The sequence below is a fragment of the Ceratotherium simum genome, chromosome 17 (assembly GCF_057802395.1).
Source record: "Ceratotherium simum simum isolate JZ-2026a chromosome 17, ASM5780239v1, whole genome shotgun sequence".
Classification (NCBI taxonomy): Eukaryota; Metazoa; Chordata; class Mammalia; order Perissodactyla; family Rhinocerotidae; genus Ceratotherium; species Ceratotherium simum.
This window is the reverse complement of record NC_141916.1, coordinates 58,731,354-58,744,686: the sequence shown is the minus strand read 5'-3', so window position 1 is coordinate 58,744,686 and position 13,333 is coordinate 58,731,354. Positions and strand designations below refer to the sequence as shown.

General features: G+C 41.2%; 1 protein-coding gene across 12 annotated transcripts in view; it reads right to left on the bottom strand.

Annotated features, from left to right (window-relative positions):
* Positions 1-11,406, bottom strand: part of ERC1 (ELKS/RAB6-interacting/CAST family member 1) — a 567,884-nt gene extending 556,478 nt beyond the window's left edge. For 11 of the 12 annotated variants that reach the window (XM_087442946.1, XM_014793927.2, XM_087442950.1 and 8 more), the window contains exon 1: positions 11,227-11,378. The gene's annotated coding sequence lies outside the window, so the exon portion shown is untranslated. The other variant, XM_087442948.1, reaches the window with a different exon arrangement.
* Positions 11,407-13,333: the final 1,927 nt, after the last annotated feature.

Sequence of the window (13,333 nt, the reverse complement as noted above, 5' to 3'; positions counted from 1 at the left end):
TATTTGCATCTTATTTAGTTGTAAGATGTCTTTAGATATTCTGGATGCAAATCCTTTATCAGATATATGATTTGCAAATATTTTCTCCCATTCTGTGGTTTGTCTTTTTTATTTTCTTAATGGATTCTTTCAAAAAACAAAACTTTTTGAGCCAGCCCTGATAGCCTAGCGGTTGAAGTTCGGCACTCTCATCACTTCAGCTGCCCAAGTTCATCTCCCAGCTGCAGAACCACACCACCCATCTATCAGTTGCCACGCTGTGGCGGTGGCTCACACAGAAGAACTAGAAGGACTTACAACTAGGATATACAACCATGCACCGGGGCTTTGGGGAGGGAGGAAAAAAAGAGGAAGACTGGCAACAGATTTAGCTCAGGGCAAATCTTGATCTGCAAAAAAAATAAAAATAAATAAATAAAAAGCAAAACTTTTTAATTCTGATAAAGGCCAATTTATCAATATTTTTCTTTTATGAGTCAAGCCTTCAGTGTCATATCTAAGAAATCCTTTCCTAACCCCAGGTCGCAAAGATTTTTTCCTATGAGGTAAGGTTTTAAGTTCATTTTTTTGCACATTGATATCCAATTATTGTAGTACCTTTCGTTGAAAAAACTACCTTTCCCTCTATTGAATTACCTTGGCACCTTTGTTGAAAATCAATTAACCATAAATGTGTCAGTTTATTTCTGGACTCTCTATTCCATTCCACTGATGCATATATCCATCCCTATGCTGATATTACACTGTCTTGATTACTGACCATGACAGTCACTGACAGACATTGAATGTCAAAGAAGACATTTTTGCAAAAAAACAAGGATGGAAGCACTTACTCTACCAGGCATTAAGCTTACTACAAAGCTACAATAACTAAGACAGTCTGGCACTGGACCAAGATTGAGAAACCAGTGGAACAGCATAGAGAGCCTTAACTTATACAAAGCAGTTGAAGAAAACAAAGGAATTGTCAGTAAATGGTGCTGAGAAATCACCTACCCATATGGTGAAAAAACAAAACTCATCTTCTACCTCACAGCATACACAAATCAATCATAGGCAGATCACAGAGCTATATGAAAAAGGTATAGCAATGACACTTCTGTAAAATAATAAAAGAGAGTAATTTCATGCCCTCAGGGAAGGAAAGATTTCTTAAACAGGACATAAATAGCACTAAGCATAGGGGCTGGCCCAGTGGCGTAGAGGTTAAGTGCACGCGCTCCACTTCGGCGGCCCGGGTTTCACAGGTTCAGATCCCAGGCACGCACAGACACACCACTTCTCAAGTCATGCTGTGGCAGCATCCCATATAAAGTAGAGGAAGATGGGCACAGATGTTAGCCCAGGGCCAACCTTCCTCAGCAAAAAGAGGAGGACTGGCATCGGATGTTAGCTCAGGGCTAATCTTCCTCACAGATTAAAAAAAAAAAACAAAAAACAGAGAGAGAACTAACCACACAGCAAAACATTAATTGGACTACACTAAAATTAAGAATCCTGTTCTTCAAAAGACACCATTACAAGAGCAAAATGGCAAGCCACAGATTAGAATGGAAATATTTGTAACACAAATAACCAACAAAGGGCTCATATTCAAAATATATCAGTAACTCCTATAAGTCAATTAACAAGAAAGACAAACAGAAAATTGAGCAAGATATTTGAATAATCACTTCACAAAAGGTTTTCCAAATGACCAAAAGACATAAAGATATTTAACTTCATTAGTAACCAGTGAAAGCAAACTAAAACCATGAGATACTACTATAAATAGTATAAATGAAGTATCCTTGAAGTATAAATAATTTCACCAGAATGGCTGAATTAATAACACTGACAATATCAAGTATTGGCAAGGATATACAACAAAAAGAAGTCTCAAATACTACTTTGGGGCATGTAAGTTTGTACAATAACATAAGAAAATGGTTTGGAAATTATCTACTAAAATTAAACATATGCATACTCTATCATGCAGCACTTTCACTCCCGGCTATGAAGGCATCAGAAACATATGCACCAAAACTCTTGTACAAGAATGGTCATAGCGGCATAATTCATAATGTCCCAAAACTGGAAACAACCTAAATACCCATCATGAAATAATGGGTAAATAGCGGTGTATTTATACAATGGAATACTATTTAGCAATGAAAATGAACAAACTACAGCTACACACAACAAATCTTAAATTTCACAAACAAAATGTTGAGTCAAAGAAGCAAAACACAAAAAGATCTTTACAATATGATTTCATGTACATAAAGCTGGAAACCAGGCAAAACTAAACTATGGGTTTATAAAAGAAAAGCAAGAAAATGATTCTCATAAAAGTCAGGACAGTAGTTACCTTTTTGGGGGAAGGAGTGGGTTGTGACTGGGAAGGGGCAAAGAAAGTTTCTGGAATGCTGGCAAGGTCCTAATGTTTGACCTACATGATGGTTATGTAAGTGTTTGTTTCATAAGTTGTTAACCTATACATTTGTTTTATATATTTTCTATATGTGTGTTATATTCAAGAAGAGCTTCAAAGAGGAACTAATTCCTTCAACCAATAAGTTATATAAGGGGCCGGTCCTGTGGCGTAGTGGTTAAGTTTGCACGCTCCACTTCAGCGGCCCAGGGTTCCCAGGTTCAGATCCTGGGCGTGGACCTACTCAAAGCTTACCAAGCCATGCTGTGGCAGGCGTCCCACATATAAAAAAGAGGAAGATGGGCACAGATGTTAGCCCAGGGCCAATCTTCCTCAGCAAAAAGAGGAGGACTGGCAACAGATGTTAGCTCAGGGCTAATCTTCCTCGCCAAAAAAAAAAAAAAAAGTTATATAAAATTATGTTTAAGGTCCAAACTTTTATTTCTTGAAATGTTTTCACAATTTCAGTGATGTTCAACTGAAGTTAGACAAGTTTTTTCCATTAGTTATCTAATTTCCACACAAGGACTTTCAAACAAAAAAGAAAAATAATAAAATATGGAGAAAATGAAATATATATATATATACATGAAGGGCCTGTCAGATGAAAATCACTGCCTATTCATCACAGAGCACACCATAATAAAGAAAATTAAAGGGAATACAAGGTTTAGTTTCATTCTTGATGAACCACTAAAAATGAGAGTTCATATGGACTTTGGGTGATAATGATGTGTTAATGAAGGTTCATCAATTATAATAAATGTACCACCTAGTAGCAGATGTTGATAATGGGAGAGGCTATGCATGTGTGGGGGCAGGGGGTCTATGAGAAATCTCTGCACCTTTCACTCAATTTTGCTGTGAACCTAAACTGCTCTACAAAATAAAGACTTTTTTTTTAATGTGTTCAAGAGTTGCTATATCTCTAAAGCACAGCTCTGATCATGTGTCTCCTAATTAAAAACCTTCAACAGCTACCAACACAGTATCTCAAGACTGGCAGGTACAGTCTTAAAATCACCTAGCAAACATTCAATCAATGTTTGGAACCTGACAGGGGATGCACTACCTCACAAAAACATTCACACCATCACTGGACAGCATTACTTTTACAAAATTAACAGGGAATAGTAAAATGGAAGGTGGAAGAGTGGGAGAAATCAAGAACACTACACATATTTCTGGCTGGAGCAACTGGTAGTGTTATTTAATGAATTAAGGAACACCAGAGAAGAGCAGGAATCACACATTTAGTTTGGACGTGCTGAGTTTAAGTGGCATCCAAATGAAAATATTGAGTAACAATGGTCCTTAGACTCAGGGGAGAGGTAAAAGCTGAAGACAGAAAAATGAATACTCAGCATACAGATGAAAAATGAAACAGCAGATGAGATCATCCATAGAAATTCAAACATTTAATGAATGGGTACAGAAAGATCAACAAAGGTGACCGAGAAAGAGAGCCCAGAGAACCAGGAAGAAAAATAGAAGCATGATCTGAAGATCGCAAAAGAAGTCAGAGTTTTACAGAAGAAGGAGAAACCAACTCTGTCAAACGCTGCTGTGGTAGGCAATCTTGAAAACAGCTCTGAATGATCTCTGCCTCCTAGTAGAACTCATGTTCTTATGGAATTCCACCTTGCGTGTGTTGGACCTAGTGACTCCCTTCTAAATGAACAGAATACGGCAAAAGCGATAGAATATCATTTCCGAGATTAGGTTACAAAAAGACTCTGGCTAATATCTCCCTTCCTCCTCCACAGAGCTCTCAATCAAGAAGAAGCAAGGTGCCGTGTTGGGAGTCCTATTTTTGTTGTTAGTGCCAGTAGAGTCGATTCCGATTCCTAGTGACCCTGTGTACAGGAGAGTGGAACCCTCACCTTCTGGCAGTATAGCAGCTGGTGTTCCACTACTATTCAAAGGGTTTTCACGGCCAATTTTTTCAGAAGTAGGTGGCCAGGTCCTTCTTCCTAGTCTGTCTTAGTCTGGAAGCTCCACTGAAACCTGTCCACCGTGGGTGACCGTGCTGGTATTTGAAATACCAGTGGCAGAGCTTTCAGCATCACAGCAGTACTGCAGTCGTCATAGTATGACAACTGATAGACGGGTGGTATGGTTCCCTGAACGGGAAATGAATCCGGGCCTCGGCAGTGAGAGCATGGAATCCTAAGCGCTAGACCACCAAGGCTGGCAGGTTATCCTACACAGAAACTCAAATGGCACAGAGACTGATTTCTTCAGCAAACAACCAACAAGGACCTCAGGCCACATGAGTGAGTTTGGAAGCAGACCCTCCCCCAGTCAAGCTTTGAGGTGACTGTAGTCCTAGGCAACATTTAATTGCAGTCTTATGAGTGACCCTGAATCAGACACATCACATTCAGATGTCTGACTCCCAGAAATCGTGAAACAGTACATGTTTCTTGTTTTAAGCTTGGGGGTAATTTGTTACATATCAATAGACATGTAGTACAGCTGCTACGAGGTTAAAAAAGAGGACAGAAAAATAGCCATTGGCTTTAAAGACATTAATAATCGCAGCAAAACAGATTCAGTGAAACTACGGAGACAGCACAAGACAGAAATGGGTTGATAAAAAAATTACAGGTGAAGAAATGGAGATGTATAGCAAATGTAGACAACTCTTTCAAAAAAGTCTGGCTGTAAAGCAGAGAGCAAGAGTCAGAGAAAGTATGAAATTGGAGAAGAGTTTTTTGTTAAGATGAGAGACTTTTTAAAGTTTAAGTGACGAAAATAAGAAGCCTATAGGACGGAAAAAACACACTCTCAAGGAACTCCATTCTATTATCAAGAAACTCATCCAAAAGTTCTTACTACCTCTCCACCTTGGCTGAAAACTGGCTTTGCCAGGACACCTCTTCCCATGCAGCCCTTTAAAGTGGAGGCTATTAAGTCTCTCACACTCCACATCCAATACTGGGAAATGAGGCTGGTACCCTTCTTTGTTTCAGTGCCACCTCCAGACCATTATTCCTGAACCCTAACGTAAAATCCTTGTTACTCTGATTCTCGTGCTATTCAACAATAATCTTCTACCTCCACCTCTTCACTATCAGCTAATGACCACCTGGACATCCTCCACGCTCAGTGAGGCTATACTGGCAACTAGTTCCCACTGCCACTATCTTCTATGCTACCACTCCTGGGTCATTTCAATACACACATGGATGAGTCATCTAACACCAGTTCCTCAAAGGTATCATCCTCAGTAAGCAACTCTCTATTCTCTGGGTATAGCCATTCACACTCAGTTGTGAATTCACTTAATTGTATTATTATCCATTCATTCATCAAATACTTATTAAGTATCTAGTATTTGCTCAGTAGAGAACACACGACAGATAGTCCCTGTTCTCATAAAATCTAGGACTTATTTTTTCATATTTTCCACAAAGACGGCATGAAAAGATCTAGCTGAAGTCTAGATACATTATAACTACCACATTTCCTTTATTTATCAGTCTAGGAACCATGTCAATTCTAGGAAACTAGAATTATTGTCTAATGGGACCTAGTGAACCCATGCTGTGATCACTACTTTCCTTGACAAGGCTTCTAAAACTACCTTTCAAATAATCTATTCTAAAACATTGCCAGAATTCAATATTAGATTCATCAATCTATAAATGCATACCTGTGCTGTCCAATACAATAGCCACTAGTCACAGTGGGTATTTAATTTAATTTAATTTTTTTTTTTTTTTGTGAGGAGATCAGCCCTGTGCTAACATCTGCCAATCCTCCTCTTTTTTTGCTGAGGAAGACTGGCCCTGGGCCAACATCCGTGCCCATGTTCCTCCACTTTATATGGGACGCCGCCAGAGCATGGCTTGCCAAGCAGTGCCCGGGATCCAAACCAGCAAACCCCGGGGCTGCCGCAGCAGAGCGCGCGCACTTAACTACTTGCGCCACCAGGCCAGCCCCTAAATTAATTTTAGTAAAATTAACAATCCAGTTACTCAGTCACACCACCCACATTTCAAGTGTTCAATAGGCACATGTGACTAGTGGCTACTGTATTGGATGGTGACGATTGAGAACATTTCTACCATCACAGAAACTTCTATCGGACAGTGCTGGTCTAAGGTTTTTAGTACTCACTTCCTTCCTCCCAGAAAAAAATTAAAATGACAGGTGTCATCCTCCAGTCTCCTGAGAACTCTCTGGGGCTCCATAACATCCTAAGGAATTCCATACATCAGGCATCATCATCACCAACATCATAATCACCATCACTATCACCCTATTGTCATCATCAGTGCAGCTGATTTTTATTGAGTTATTACTATAGTCTAAGGACTTTATTAAAAGCTTTATGAGTATTATCTCATTTATTCTTCAGAACAATCACATGAAGTGGGACTATAACTTCCTCATCCTTAAAATGAGAATAAACTGAGTTTTAGACAATAAAGTAACTTACTCAAAGTTATACTGCTAGGAAGTGACAGCAATCTGTAGAGAGTGTAAGCACATTAATAATGTAATTATTTTGCCTTTTTAAGGCACACTTTTTAACAAAAAGGAGGAGTGAGACCAACACCTCATGCTAGCACTCAACATTCCAGCCAGACCAAACTATTTTCAGATCACTCAATTTGCCCTACAGCTTTCTTGCCTTTGGGTTCTGCACATGCTGTTTCCTCTGCTTGCATCCTTTTCATTTGGCCAAATCCTGCTTATCCTTAAGATCTCATCTTAGATCTTCCCACAATCCAGTTTAGGGATCTATCCTATGAGCTGATGCAGAATGCTGTATGTTACCTATTAAAGCACTTATCACCGCAGACCACAAACTCCTGTTAACTTTTCCTCTTCTCCCACTAGAATGAAACTCCTTAAGAATAAGAGACCCTGTCCCTTATTTATCATGGACTCCATCTGGCCTAGCCCAAAACTTGGAACACAAAAGGTACTCAAAATTACTTAATAAATGAAGGAAAAATAAAAAGAAGATGGTTAGATAATTAAATCATTTCACAACTATTCACTCAACCAAATAAAACATTATCTAATTTGACTTTTACAAAAACTTATGCTTCAATTCAATGAGAGAATATTAATAGTACACATTAAATGGCTTCATTGCCATTTAGTTGGTAACAAAAGTATTTCACAAACATTTTTCCCACACAATATGCAAAACAAAACTTAAAAACCAAAGGTCAGGGGAGTAACTGCTAATGGGTTTGGGGCTCTTTTTGGGGCAATGAAAATTTTCTAAAATTGATTGTGGCAATGGTTGCACCAAAAAAACTGAATTGTACACTTTAAATGGGTGAATTTTATGGTATGTGAATTATCTCTCAATAAAGCTGTTATAAAACAAAAACAAAACACCTACAGGTAGCTAGAATTAAATTATGAAAACAAATATTAAAGATGCAAAAAAAATACCTAGAAGATAAAATACTTGTTATATTTAGGCATTTTAAAATAGCTAAATACCATATTATTGCAAAAATTTCACTGGTTAAGAAAAACAAGAAATTGAAAACAATGACTGCCTTCAAGAATAACTGGATGGGACAGGAGAGACTTACTTTTCCCTGTGTACTCTTTTACATCTTCTGATTTTAAAAAAATAAGTATACATAACATTAATAACAACCAAGTCATATCTCTCCTTAATACTAGTAAACATTCCCAGGCTGCCTATTTTGTTCTGAAAAGAATAAAGAATGAAATATATTTTTAAAAATCACTCCAGGGAAGTAAAAAACTGAAAGATTCTTACATTTGTCTCATCTCCCACTGAAAAGCATTTAGTCATTTCTCTGTTACTAGACATTATAATCAAGCAGAATTCTCTCTTACCCAACACTCCGACACATCTTTAAACAATGACACAGTTGATCATTCCCTCCTCCTTGAAACTTCCTTTCCTTCACTTCTAGTACATCACACGCCCCTGGTTTTCCTGCTAACTCAATGACCCCTGTCATTCTCCTTTGCTGGGTTCCTCTTCACTTCCCCAGAGGTATCTAGAAGGTAAGTTCCATGAAGGTGGGGATTTTTGTCAACTTTGTTCACTACTGTATCCCCAATGTCTAAAAAAGTACTTGGAACCATAATAAATTACTGTTGAATGAATAAATGAATGAATCAATGCCCTAAGGCTCAGATGTTGAAGAGCCATAGAAAAAAAATCATATTCCACATAACCTTTATGCTAAGTTTACTTTATTACATTATATTTCTCTTAAAATTGATAATCAATGTACTGGTTATTATTTGATTAACCAAAATACTTCATTCCTGGTCTTTCTCCATCAATATTTTTGATACACTATGTGTAAAACACACATTTAACAGCTCTTATACTAGTTCTAAAAGCATAAACATATCGTAGAGGAGGAGCAGTTGTTGCTAGAAGCTTCAATTGTTGTTTTTTTTTTTTTTTATAATTTTATTTATTTATTGTTCCCCCAAAGCCCCAGTAGATAGTTGTATGTCATAGTTGCACATCCTTCTAGTTGCTGTATGTGGGACGCGGCCTCAGCATGGCCAGAGAAGCGGTGCGTCGGTGCGCGCCCGGGATCCAAACCCAGGCCGCCAGCATCGGAGCGCGAGCACTTAACCACTAAGCCACGGGGCCGGCCCTTGAAGCTTCAATTGTTTTCAGTATTAATGTTGAATTAACAGACTGACATATTTATCTTAATTTAGTAATTTAAAAAAAGGAACACCTCAGTAGACTCAACAAGGATATCAGAGTAACGACTAAAAAGTGACATTTCTTGAAAAATAAAAAGTAGCGGGTTTTTTAGGTATAAGAAATTCTAAAGAGAAATAGATCACTTCTACCTTACACTTTCCCTCAAATCATATATTTCATTCCTACAAGAAGAATAACATCCCACAGTCAGCCATGCAAATGTCATTTTAGCAATATATGCACCAAGTTTCACCCAGTATCTTAGTTCGAATTTGTCTCGTGTACCCAATTAAATCACAGTAAAATTTAAAAGTCAAAACTAGACATATGAACTTTAATTTTTCCATCAAAGTAATCCCAAATCAAAACTATTCATTGTACCAACTTATAATTTGATCTGTCTGAATACAGCTAATTAAATCTTTTATTTATAATTACAAATTGGACCACACCCTTTCTCACTTAATAGCTATTACATCATCTGCTTCCTATAAGTCTCTTCAAGCAGAAGTATTTGCTAGAAGATAATAATCTGCTCATTAAGTAGGCATGTTAAAAAAGGCAATGATCTGCAACTACTGACACTCACATCTGTATATTTCTCTCTTGGGTGACAGGAAAGCACTTCTCTGGCTATGTTCCCAAATAAATTGAGTAAGCCTTGGGAAAGTCACTGCTTAAATTCCATTTCATGACGGTTTCTCTTCCTCCATAAATGAATTATTGAGAGTCATGCCTACTTCCATCCATTACATAATACATGTTCATTACATGACCTGTTTTCTAAGCAAGAAATAGCTCAAATGACACTGATAGGTAAGGTCAGTGATTATTAGATAGTATAACCTAATAGGGAGCAGGAGTCCAGAAAAGAAGATTCTGATTTGATGTGCTAAGTTGTGAAACACTGATGTGAAGAACACTGAACACTGTTTACTGTAGTAACATCTCCCTATGAAGTGACAGACACATGCCCCCAAAAATGTTATTAAAGAGCATTTTAAAAGCCCTTGACTCCAAGAACACTTCTCAGAAATTGAGAGGTCTACCAGAAAAAAAAAAAAAATTATTCCACTTCATTTTTAAAGTGTCTAATAAAGACATCTGCAATTGAGAAATAAAAATAATCTCAAATAATTAAGTGCTGAAGACTTAAAATGTCTAACATCAGGTCTATTGAAAAACAAGCTGTAAAAGACAGCAGTGCTTTAAAACATTTAAGCATTTTTCATATAATTGGCTTCGACAGAACTGTTCAAATTGTTCATTTATCTATCCAAAGCAGTCAACCACAACCACCTGCAACTATTACTCAGAAATGTGTCTTCCAAAGCAACCACTTGATTCTCAGGCCTTCTCGTAAGGGACCAGAATAAAGCTAGTAGAAGAGATGGTATAAAGAGACCTTTCAGGTACAGAAAAAAGACTGGAAGATAACACCTTTAAGGAACTAAGTGTAACGGGACCTATTCCTTTATGTTGCTGCCAGAATGAAGTTGTCAACCCAAGATATCACTCTTCTTGAAGGGTCTAAAACTTCAAATCCATCCACGCTCATAATTTACCCACTCCGAGCCAAAAACAGAGAGATTCTCCTCCCCCCGGGACTCACCCACCCACCCCCCGCCAGGATGATAAAAAGAAAAATAACCAAAACCCTAAAGTAGAAATGTCAGACCGAGTGCAATCGCTTCTCCAAATGCCTCAAAGGCAACATCCACAGCTCACCTTTTTGAAATACAACCCTTCACCTCCTATCTTACCATTTACACAGAGGGAAAAAAAAAAAAAGAATCCTCACCTCTTTCAACATTTTACATCAATCACCTAAACCCAGATCTACCCTGACCGCACCCCAACCTCCTCATGGCTCCCCAATTCCTCCATCTCGCCACTACCTCGCCCGCAACATCACGCCTCATAAACCTTCCCCGCTCGGTTCTCCGAGCGCCCAGAGCCCCCGTCTCCCACCTCCCGCCCCGGGTTCCCCACATCTATCGCCACAGCACCCGTCCAAACCCGGAGCCCGGCCGGGTGGAGCCCCCCGGTGGGCTGGGGTGGGGCCCGCCCCTCCCGGACTTCCCCATCCCCCCGGCAGGGAGCGGAGGGGGAGGGGGTGCCGAAGCCTCACCTACAGCTCCGCCCCTGCCCGGGGGCGCGCTGCCCTGCCCTACCCAGGGCCGTGAGGGAGAGGCAGGCGAAGAAAAGGCAAAAGCCTCAGCGCCTGCGAAGGCGGGAAGCTCTAGGGCCCACCCGACTTCCGAGCTGCCGCCACCGCAGCCGTCTCACCCTCCTCAGCGCGGCTGCTGCTACCGCCCGGGCGCCGCCGCCGCCCCCACCACCACAGCCACAGCACGGCCCCGGCGCCCGCCGACGTCACCGCGCCCCGCCCCCTGCGCGAGACACCTAGCACCGCCCCCAGGCCCGGCCGCGAGGCGCCGCGAGCTCCGCCTCCTCCGGGCCGGGCAGTCTCTGTCTCTGGCACCCTCCTGGGAGTACGGCTCGGCAGCCCGCTGGCATCCGGCGCCTCCTAGGGGAGAGCGGCGAGGTGACGCAGGGTCCCGGCGGTGGCCGCGCGCCGAAGCAGAGTAACGGGCACGGGGCAGACGCACGCACACCCCCCCACACACACGCGGCCCCTGAGGCCGCGGGAGGGGAGAGCCGCAGCCGGCTCGGGAAGAGGCGGTAGGTGGGAGCGAGGCAAGGCGGCGCTTGTCTCCTTCTGCTTGCCGTAGGAAGTGGACGGGCCAGGCCCGAAGAGCGGAGTCGTCGCTTTCCCAGACCTTAGAGCTGCCCCACCCCCTCCCTCCCGGGGCCGTTAGACAAACCCCGGGGCCGCCGCCGCCGTCGGGGCTAGCTCTAAGGCTGTCAGTACATTCCCGGCTGCGCGCCCGCGGCCGCAGTGGGCACCCTTTGTCCAGGGAAGTTGGATTTTTCCCCACCCTTAGCTTTGGCCGCGGAAGCTAGTAATATGATCTGAGGTACTCGGGGCTGTCCACACGGCCCTAAGGAAAGAATTCAGGCGTCGTGGAAGAACCACGCCAGTGTGCGTCGTTCTTCTGTAGTGATTGTCGCAGGAGAGGAGAGCGTGGGCGGAAATTAATGTGCACGTTCAGTACCTGCGATGTGCCAAATGCGGTGCTACAGTGTCTTACTGAGTCCTCACCACAGCTAGGCAAGTCTACCAGGCAACTGGTACCTTGTTTCAGGCAAGCCAGTTCTCTTGTGCTGAATCGCAGTCGGGTTTTCTTTTGTCGGAACCATGCAAAGAGGGTAACTGCATCCATTAAGGATGTCGATAAGCTATCTCTAAACCAAGAAAGGAATAGTGATGTGAATTGTATTTATTCCCAGCGCTCCAGTGTTCATTGAAATAATTTAAAATGCCCTTGAAAGGAATTGAGTCATCATTTTACCCCTACTTTCCACCACCGCAATTAACCAGTTTACGCTCCCTCATAATCCTACTAACATTTTCCCGTCTCTCCTCAGTATTCACATTCATTCTTCACCAAATTCTACTGTTTCATCCTGCCCAGGATCACCACACACTTGGATTCTTGCAGGTCCCCTTCCTGCTGTACAGTCGCCCCCTTCAGCACATTCAACATATGGCTACCAATTGTTAGGCTGCTGCCAGAGAAGGAGACTGACTGTATGGCTCCCAAATAAGCAACCTGAAATATTTCATTTTCTTGGGCATCTAGCTATTGGCCCAGGAAAAGCCATCCCTCTTTGACTGTTTTTCAGGATCTTTCTCATCTGGCCGCTGATGTGCCGGTCCTGTTACTCCCCAGCAGAGTGGTGAGGTAAAAAAAATAATAAAGTGCAAGTCATATCTTTCTGGTTTTCATTCTGCCACTCTCTACTTATGCGACCTTGGGGAAATCACTTTGCTTCTCGGTCCTACTTTTCTTAACTGTAAAATGAGGTGTGAACTAGATGTCTGAGATCCATCATATCCCTAAAATGTGTAGATCTGGAGAGTTTGAGATGCTATGCACTAAGTTATATATACACAGGAATACTGTCAATATCACAGACTCAGAATTTTTCTTTTTTTGCCATTCCACTGGTTGTTTTTTCTTATTTCCTACTCTGCCTCAGATATCTTTTTTTTTAACCTACATTTAGGATTTTTTTCATTAAAGCTGGCTAACTGAGCACATACATTCATTGCCTTTTCTTCCTGAGACCCCCAAATAAAATGATAATTAAAAAAAATGATGCACACTCAT